The sequence below is a fragment of the Lycium ferocissimum genome, chromosome 10 (assembly GCF_029784015.1).
Source record: "Lycium ferocissimum isolate CSIRO_LF1 chromosome 10, AGI_CSIRO_Lferr_CH_V1, whole genome shotgun sequence".
NCBI classification, from domain to species: domain Eukaryota; kingdom Viridiplantae; phylum Streptophyta; class Magnoliopsida; order Solanales; family Solanaceae; genus Lycium; species Lycium ferocissimum.
Genome location: NC_081351.1, coordinates 8,099,473 through 8,110,049, shown reverse-complemented (window position 1 = coordinate 8,110,049; position 10,577 = coordinate 8,099,473). Strand labels below are relative to the sequence as shown.

The 10,577-nt window shown below is 37.0% G+C and overlaps 1 non-coding gene across 1 annotated transcript; it reads left to right on the top strand.

Annotated features, from left to right (window-relative positions):
* The first annotated feature begins 695 nt into the window (after window positions 1-695).
* Window positions 696-799, top strand: LOC132035627 (U6 spliceosomal RNA). The gene has a single exon (XR_009409356.1). It is a non-coding gene; the product is annotated as a U6 spliceosomal RNA (small nuclear RNA).
* Window positions 800-10,577: the final 9,778 nt, after the last annotated feature.

Sequence of the window (10,577 nt, the reverse complement as noted above, 5' to 3'; positions counted from 1 at the left end):
TCCATCCTTTACCAAGAGGTCTCGAGTTCTAGCCCCCTTGGGTACGGAGTCACCCTTGTTAGGGAGTGCTTTGCCCCCCAATGTAGGACTACCCGGCACAAATCCGGATTAGGCGGGCCCTAATATGGATACCGGACACCGGATGGGGAACCAAAAAAAAAAAAGCATTCTTATTAAAATAGGAACAAAAATTTTAAAATAATTATGTATGAAAAGATACATGATTTTATGTTCAGAAATATTAACTCATACCTAACGCGTAAAAACCCATAAGAAAAAAACTGTCATTATTTTTTATTTGTTAAAATGAAAAGGTTGTATACTACTTAGTTTCTTTTTGTTGTTACTATAATTCTCACACATTCAACCCCCACCTTTTCCTGCACCCCTCCAAAAAAGAAATATATGAAAAGAACAAGGGAAAAATTATGCCATTTTTGGATAGTTAAATTGCAAAATTGAGCCCTTTTTTGTTATTTTGGAGCAACTGTTTGTTGGAAATGTATTTTTTAGTTGCTTGAATAGCTAAAGGACATTTTGAGCTAGTTGATTAATAGTGAAAGCATTTTTAAGTAAAAAACGTAACGAATAGTAGAGTTGAATTATTTTAAATAATTCAAAAGTATTTTTGGCTTTTCCCCCAAAAAATATATGAAATAATGAAGCAAATGCAAATATTTAAATGTATTAGATCACTTCCCTTTGATAACATTCCATAAAATTGGAATGATACAGAGAAGATTAGCATGGCACTTGCACAAGGATGACATGCACAAATCGAGAAATTGTCCATCAAATTGTGCGACCAAAGGATGTGGTGCAACGGATAGGGATGCTCCTCCCTGAACCAGATGTCTCGGGTTCGAGCTATGGATATGGAAAAATTCTTGGTAGGGAGCACTTCACCCAATTGCGGATTAATCAGAATCCAATACGGGTACTGAACACCGAATGAAAAAAAAAAAAAAACAAAAAAAAAAAAAAAAAGACCACACTTATCCAAAGTCCAATTTGAAAGGAAACCAAAACCTACTGATAGCGTAGCACCCTATCACCTATCTTACCTCTTTAGTAGGTGTTTGGCCTGAAAATAAAAATAAAATCACTTTTTTTTTTTTTTTTTTTTTGGAATTTTTGAAGTTGGAGTTGTGTTTGGTTATAGCTTTTGCAAATAATATTTGGTTGTTTTTCCTAAAAAACATGAATATGATTTATACTCCTAATTTCTAAAAACTAGTAAAACCACTCAACTTAACTAATTTACCCGAATTTGCCATCTTTATTTTCTTCCTCTATCCAAACCACATTCATTAACTTTAGTCCTTACTATTTTATGCAATATATAAAACTACATTTGTTAACCCTAATGCTATTTTTTTTCTTTTCAAATTGATCAACTTCCAAAGAGTGTCATTTGCCAAGAATTACATTAAAATACCATGTGTCATATATGGCATTCAGATGTTTTTGTTTCTATGCAACGTAATTCAAAGCATCACATGTGGAGGTAGAGGTGATACACATACACACACTCTTTAAAAGCAGTTTAGAATTGTTACAAAGAAAGATAGAGGTAGGGAAACAAATGGAAACCATATGTGGATATCAAGGAATCATAACACATTCTTGAATCCCAAAAAGTAAGGCATCAACAAAAAACAAATTGAAAAATATTCAATTCAGTGAAAATGTCATAAAAATAACCAGAAACTACGCTTGACAGTGCATTTCTTAAAATAAATAACGCTAGTAATAGCTATTCTTTAATATAATCCTCTCACATTGTATGAACAATTTGTTCTTATCGAGCATGCATTTCTCGATCAGCTGATATTAATGGGGTCAAATTTATAAAAGTAAAAAAGTTATGACAAAATTTGAAAAAGAAAAAACAAAAGCAATGGGCAAAAACTAAAAGTGAAAATAGTGAAAACAAGGTTTAGGGTGTTTTTCAAATTTCAAACACAACTTGAAGTTGTATTTGGAATTTTCATGGCCAAACGTTAATGTCCAAAAAAAAAAATTAAATTTTTTTTGGAAAAAAGTGACAAATTCTCATGGCCAAACGGGTCCTTAGTCTTTTCAATTACCGACCGAGAACTGATAATAGTAAAATCAAAGAGAAAAGTGAATTGAACAAAATTCATTTCTTTCTTGATTAATGCACAGTGCACAATAGGAGACAACCAACAACAATAATTAACAGAAAAGGAATCGACCAAAAATATATTATGGAACAAGACTACAAGAAGCAGATATATGCAAATAGTAGTAGCAGCAGCAGCAACACCCAAAACTTCGAAAAAAATAAGTTTGAAAAAGTTTGATACTTCGATTAATCAAACAGTCAATTTCATAAAACCGAAAAACATTCTTTTAAGAATCAAAATTGAGAACCAAATCGGGAATCGAAAAATCGACATAAAAAATTGAATTAATTCAGTTCATTCCGATTTTTTGATTATTAAACCCACTCTTAACATTAGGGGTCTATTTAAAAGTCACCGTGTAATTACTAGGGTAGTATAGTAATAATAATGATCTGTTTTGTTTGTCATAACATAGTTATTGTGTAATTTCTAGTATTATGTTTGATTGAACAAGTGTAATTACATAATTTGATATTCTTTTAATTTAAGTAGAAGCTAATTATAAAGAATTAAATTTAAAAAAACTCAGATGAACATGCAAATAAATGCTAATATTCTAAAAAAACGTTCTCTAGCCACATGCACCGGAAACCCTAACCTACCAAATAACTACCGCTCATGGCCATGGTGGCCAGGGGCCAGCGTCCTTCGAGAACTGGTCAGCCAATAAATATTTACTTCCACTACTGATTTTCAAGTTCTAAATACCCAAAACAATAGTGTAGTGGGTATTGATCCAATTCATAAACCCATATTGTTGAGAGACCTCATGCAGACTAAGCCAAAAGTAGATCCCATTGAGATTAAACTATAACTTTCACAAATGGCGTACCAAGAGTTCAATGGACTGAGGCTAAAGTTTGTTATTGAGAATCTACAATATGCTGTCATAGGGAAACGCTCCTATAGTTAGCCGGAAATTGAAGAATTACAAAGGATAACACTATCTCAATGTGGTATGAAGGGAGAATGTCATACTGGGGAGTTTAGGCATCGTCATGTATTAATACAGCTGAGGACTTTGTGAAACTCGCATCAAAGGGATCATATTATCTAAACCCGAAAGATGGGTATTATTAACAAATGATATAATGCGAAATTCTAGATGGAAGAAGAGATGATAAAAGTAATGACGTGAATCTCTTTTCTTAATCATTTGCCTACATATTTTGTAAAGGAATCACTATTTTCTTTAGCCTCAGAAGTAGGCAATGTTTTACATTTGGATTTGCAACAATAAATAAAACTCACCCTAGTTGTGCTAGGGTTAAGGTGTTGGTAGAACTATATTCAAATCTACCAAAGTCAGTGCAAATGGATATCATTAATGAGGATACAATGGAGGAAAGTACTGAACAGTTAAAATTAGGTATGATCATCTACCTAAGTATTGTTTTGAATGTAAATTACATGGTCATTCTGAAAAGAAGTGTAGAATTGTCACGACCCTAATTACCGATCGTGCGGGCACCTACCTTATTATCACTAGTAGGCGAATCTTTTCCTGTTAACCCATTAATCACTAGCCAATTTCAACTTCTTTAATCATTTATACTCTAACAATCAATAAATAAGTGAATAAATAAATAATCTAACCAAGTCATAAATGATAAATAATATAAGTGCAGAAGTCTAACTATTAAATTCCCAAAATCTGAAAGTCATCGTACAAGAACTCTAACTAACAATGTCTAAAGAATGAAATATTTGTCAAATATAATAATAAATAATGTCTGGAATGAAAGTAGACATCTGGAAAGAAAGATCTTCAGGCGGCATGGCATGGATAGAAGCTCACCCTCTGATCTAATCAAGCAAACTAGCTTCAAGCTAGAGATGTGGTCTGGGTGAAATCTCTGGAACACAATCTGCGCTCAAAAGGGTGCATCAAGGCAGCATCAGTACAAACACTATGTACCGGTAAGCATCATAGGCCGACTAAGATTAGTTCATGCATATAAGCATAAAATCAACAAGATAAACAGATAGGCACATAATACTCAAATCCAAGTCACGGAATATCCAATAACTAAATCACAGTCTAAGATGAAGCTTCTAAACCACAAGTCTGTCCAGTCTCAATAATCTCACCTGATAATCACAAGTCCAAGTTCCGACCCTAGGTAGAGTCATTAATCCGCAATTTCACTCAGTCAATGATTATATCTACACCACAACAGCCGTTTCAACAAACCATACCAAAATCAGAACTAAACGAGCCATATAATAATGCAGAATAAAATGTAATGAAGTGCAATGCAAAATAGAATGATGTGCAATGCAATGCACTGGCCAAATACCTCAAACCTGTATTTTTATGTATGATTACACCGTGCCTACATGGCCGGCCAGACACACCACTGCAGTAAGCAGCTTACCCCGGATGCGGGAGGCCTGGACGCGGGCTAATGATGATCACACCGTACCTATATGGTCGGGCAGCTTATATATGTATGATATGATATTATTTTTATTATAAAAGTTAGCATGCATGACTCCGCCTTAAGAGGCATTCAGTTACAGGTTTGCTCCCAGCTTTATGTTTCTTTATATCTTTATTATGCTATTGTACATGCCTTACATACTCAGTACATTGTTCGTACTGACGTCCTTTTCTTTATGGACGCTGTGTTCATGCCCACAGGTAGACAGGGAGACGGTGCAGACACCTAGGAGCTTTTTCAGCAGATTTACAGGAGCACTCCACTACTCCGGAGTCACCACTTCTTGGTATATTCTTTTGTGTACATATTGGGGCATGGCGGGGTCCTGTCCCATCCTTATGATTCCAGTATTCTAGTTAGAGGCTCGTAGATACCTATATGTGGGTTGTAGATGTTATGTGACCTCTTCATTGTATTTTGTACATCATTTTTGTAGCCTTAAGGGCCTAATATACATGTTTTGGGAAGTACTTGGAGATTGGTTCATGATAAGTTGTATTGAGAATGATATATGCCAAGTTGAGTATGATAGTCAGCATGATAAGTGGTGCTTGGTAATCAGCTCCGGGTACCCGTCATGGCCTACGAGTCGGGTCGTGACACACACATTCCCGTTTAAAGGCATCTTGAAAGTTGCATAGTATCTTAGCTTGAGGCAAAAGAGAGCAACTACATCCACATTAGAGTTCTCGAAAAATCTTCAACAAGAAAGAGAGCTCGAGAGACATCTTCCCTCAAGAGAAATTGTTACACCTCATTTTTCGCGTACATTAAAGTTTCATTTTAATTCGGTTGTCGTAGGTTCATATTGGAGATCATTTGGGAAGTTGTGTATGAGGACTATGGGTATATCTCGGAGTTATATAAGTCACATGATTCGAAAAAGAGTATGAAGGTTGGATGTCAAACAAATCAAAACGAATACGTTTCATTGGAAAATTGGATTGAGACTATTTCACGGTCACTTCCACGGACCGTGAATAATTTCATGGTCCGTGAAAGTGGTTTTTGGCCACCGTCGAATGGTGGAAGTGGGGTGGAGTTGCTGGAAGCATTTCATGATCACTTCCACGGATCGTGAAATATTTCATGGCCGTGAAAGTGTACCATGAAATTGAGGTGGTGGAGATTTTGTTCCTTGTTATTAATTAAATGGGCACGACATGGGGCTCATTATTTCACCAATTCAGATCCCTAGTGCCTCTCCAAGCTTTCTCAACCATCCCAAATCATATCAAGAGAAGATCAAGCCCTAAAATCCTTAACTAGTTCATGGAAGGAGATTGTTTTTGCTTCTAGTTGAAGTTGTGGTGAATAAGCTTTGGAGTAAGTTGTGTGAGGTGAATTTCTTCAAGATATAAGGTATGCTTTTCACTCTATTTCTTATTTTTAGTTGATGTGAGGGTTTAGTAAGTCTTAAAGGTGAAAATAGTTGTGGAGAAAAGGGTCAGAAGATGTTGTGTTGAAGTTGTTGTTATGGATTGATTATGAAAGGAAGTTTTGGGACTGAATTGAGTATAATTTGAATGTAATCTCTTGTCTATGGTATTATTGACGTGGTTATTATTGTTTTGGGAGTTGTTTTGGAGTTTGGTGGAAGTAGATGATATAGGGAAAATGCTGCCTGATTTTCGTTAGCTCACCAAGTAATTTAGTTTGACCTTATGAGAGTTTCAATGACTTAACCTTAGTATGAATCATCTTGAATGTAGATTTGCAAGCTAAGGAGGATAGACGTTAAGTGGTTAAGTAGACAGCGTGGTATGTTAAGGCTGTCCCTTCATTTCTTATGGCATGATCATATTGATACAAATTTATACGAATTACATCCATAATAATTTCACTCTTAGAAATATTGGGAGCTTATGTTCTTGTTCTTCCTATAATGTTATTGATCCTATCTCATGATTATTGATTTTGTCCCATGGTTATTGATATTGTTTTATAATTGTTGATCTCATCGTATGGTTGTTGATCCTTCAAGGTGAGAGATGTCGACGATGATAGACCCATAATGATAATCGGAGGTACACCGACCTTACATCACTCCGATAGAGTCGTAACACTTATTTTAGCTTTCATGCATGCTTTATATATATGTAGCTATTTTCTGACACCGAGCCGCGCTATAGTTGGCCGGGTACGGCATCTATTATGCACACCACTGCAGTTGGGTATGGTAACATCGAGCCTATGATGGATGGGTATGATGGCACCAAGCCTTATCATAGGCCGACAATGGTTAGAGGCATATATCAGTAAAAGAGTTCACAAACAAGCATGATAAACAAACTAGGTCTACAACATATATTATCTACCACTCGTCATATCATCAATATATCCTTAGATCAATTAACTCTTATCTAATAGGCACTAGGCAATTCCACACAAGTTTCGCAAGTCAAATATCATCACGCTATTCAATCTTAGTATAGGAGTCAGCTCGCCATTATGATAACCATTGTTCACCTAATTTTTATTAACCCAACATATACAACTAGAACAAAGAACAGACAACAAGAATAATTCTAGATCATGGCCTATGGTTTAGCAACTAAGCCCAATCTTGTCAAGTCTCAATATATCCAATTTGAAACCCAACAACACAAGTAATTATCAGATCATCACAATATAAGCCATAATGCAATGCAATGAAATAATGTATGAATGCAATGCAATGCAATGCAACGCTGTGTACACATGTACTCCGGACGGAAGTATCAATGTTTCGGTAGCACAACCCATAGGGGACCCGCGAAGCCCATGTACCTCACTCAATCCATGATTTTGGGACAACCATCTAATATTGGACTCTCACATCACTCCACTCAATCCACGATTTTGGACGACCATTAGATATCGGACTCTCACATCACTCTCATGCAAACTGAGCCTAGCTCATCACAGTGTTTCCTCAAATATCATCAATGTATCAACAGTATATCATGAAGGATGAGAGTGCGAGCAATGTATGTGTCAACATCAATAATCAAATCAATATCACAAGTACCAAAAATGGGTACGCCAACGATATCATAGAAGACTACACAAGCCATATAGAACACTATCCTCGTATCAAACAACAACAAGTAAGGTATTACAATATCATGATCAAGATATAACAATAGTCACCAATATCTACTATTACCACGTGGCATCAAGCTAACAATAATAGAACAATCAAGTCACAACACAATATTACCTCTCTTCTTTTACTGCCTATCAACATTAATATATGACAATTTCACCTTCTACTTACAAGACATCACTAATACCCAGTCTAGAATCAATTCACGATTGCTGGTACATTTTATCCGTTTCAATACCAATTAAGATCCACTCTTTTTAGTATAGAACCCACTAGGCGAATCTTACAGAATTCTCACCAAGGAACATAGAAAAGTAAGTACTAACAACTTTTTCCAAGTCACATAAAATCCACCGATATTCAAGGGAAACCAATACAAGAATCCTAGGGAATCTATAGGCCACAAGCCCGAACACATATATCGCATAATAGTACCATCATTGAATCCATCCCAAATCTCCAACTCCTATACATACATTCTCCATTCCTTCTAATACATGAATATATAAATCTAACCGGAGTCTACCAAAAAGGGAAGCCGTAACCTACCTCGAGGCCGAGCGGGTGCCACGAACATCCGTAGACCTTCAATTCATTCATCACATCGTAATCTGCATGAAGGAACTTGGAACCATCACGAGACCCAAAGATAGGAGTCACCATTAGAGCACCTATAAGAGGTTCAGCTTGATAAGAAAAGTTTAGAAATTTAGACTTCTTCTAGATTTTCTAGGCCTTTATCAGTAAATGAACTCTCTTCCCATCATCATAAAGCTAAGCGATTTGTTAACCTCCATTCATAAATAAAGTCAACCACTTAAGCTACTAGCTACGTGAAGTCACCATTTTTAACTAAGTTAGTAACCACTATACATGAGAGATTGAACACAAATATCAACCTTCTAGGTCTAGAATTTGGTGACACCCATTTTCATTGTTTCTAGGAGAAGAATTTAGGATAATTTGTCACGGCCTTTCAACCCCAGAAATCGTCGGGTGTCCGAGTTGGGCACCCAAACACATCTCCGAATCACACATACGGACACAAATATATATATATCAAAAGGCGAACACATCTCAAACACAACATATATATGTCAGAAGCCGGCAAGGCTATCAAATGGCGCATCGGCCCAAAACATGTACAAATGCAAGCCGGCGAGGCTGCCACGGCGAATGGGATCGCCTAGAACATATAACATACAAACACACACGTACGGAATGGGCATAACCCACGTACACGTCTACGGACCTCTAAACGGACAAACGAAATCATATGACGAGACGGGGCCCCGCCGTGCCCCTACGAACAAATATATACGTATGCAACGGACGAGTGTATACCAAAATGTGAGCTCGGAATAAAAGGGAGCACTCCAAACGACGAGAAAGGGTGTCCTAGGCGGCGGATCACCAAGCGTACGTACGTGCACTGCGGGCATGAAACGCGACCCCGAAGAAAGGGGGTCAGTACGAAATATGTACTGAGTATGCAAAGCAGAAAATATAGTATACAAATCTGAGTCATAATCGAAATAGAGGTACAGAAAGTAAATGCATTTCCAAAATATCAAAATGTTTACTTTCAAAATACAAATCATGCATAGGGCTCAGAAAATATGGTCGCCCGCCGTCGATGGCGCCATAACACAGCATAACACCGAAAGGTTTCAAATCTCCATATCCCCGTCACACATCATATCACAGCATAACGCCATACACAGCATATCACCAAATATAAGCGGAACCTGACCCTCGAGCGAGGGGCTCGGTGAACCATAAACACAGCATAACACCGGAGTATAACAAAGTGCGCACGACAATAGAACCGGCCCGGGACTCGGCGAAAGATATAACAGAATGCACGAACGGAGTCGTGAGTAACCATATGCATAAAATCATTATCATAGACTCAAATGATAAGTAAAATGACCATACTTAGAAATCGGAATAATAACCAAATCAAATTCTTTCAAAAGTCGTCAGGATTACAAAAGAAGAATCGCGGGACCCACGGACGGGTGTTGACCCGAGTCGGGCCCGCCTATGAAAAACATACTCATCATACATCATACAATCACCTACGAGCATATCGAGGCAATCCGAGCCTTTCTGTGAAAGATACGGGCGTTCGTAGTTACGGAACTCTTAACAACCAAACTTTTTATGCAAAGGTTGAAAATCAAATATTTCAAAGACACAAAGACCAATATTTCATCATATCAACATACGAATTCCAAGAAACGAATAAGAGTCATAAACATGCTCGGATTGCGAGAATCGAATTTCCTCGAGGCTCGTGTCATAGCCTACTTGTAACTAAGGCATGCCAAAGAAGAAAGGATTGAGCTTTACATACCTCAAACGCTCTCAAAGCTACTCCAAACTCAAGCTAATGCCAACCTACGCCTCGGGCTCTCCAAGGTCTACAAATACGTCATAATATGCCAAACATTAGCTATAGGCATTTAGGCATTTAATTCCAAACTAACACATAATTCTACGAAAATTTGGGCAGCATTTCCCCTGTAAATAGGCCAACCCCGAGAATTTAACTCGGCCAAATCAACAACAACAACAACAACAACCAACCTAGCAACATCAATAATCAATCCGAAAGGCAATATAACATTAATAACTCTCTTTTACATCATTCAACAACATTCATAATATTCATTTTAACGGCTTACCTTCAAGCCAACATCAACGCTTATACATTCAATTACTAACCCGAACCCATACCAACAATATTCAAGAACATCTTAAACAATTCATACAACATTTCAAACATTCCAAATAATACTCCCACTCACCCGAAAACTGCCCAAACCCGAGAGCCTCAACTATAACACATTCCTCATTTCCAAATCATGATTTGCACCAACAATTCACATT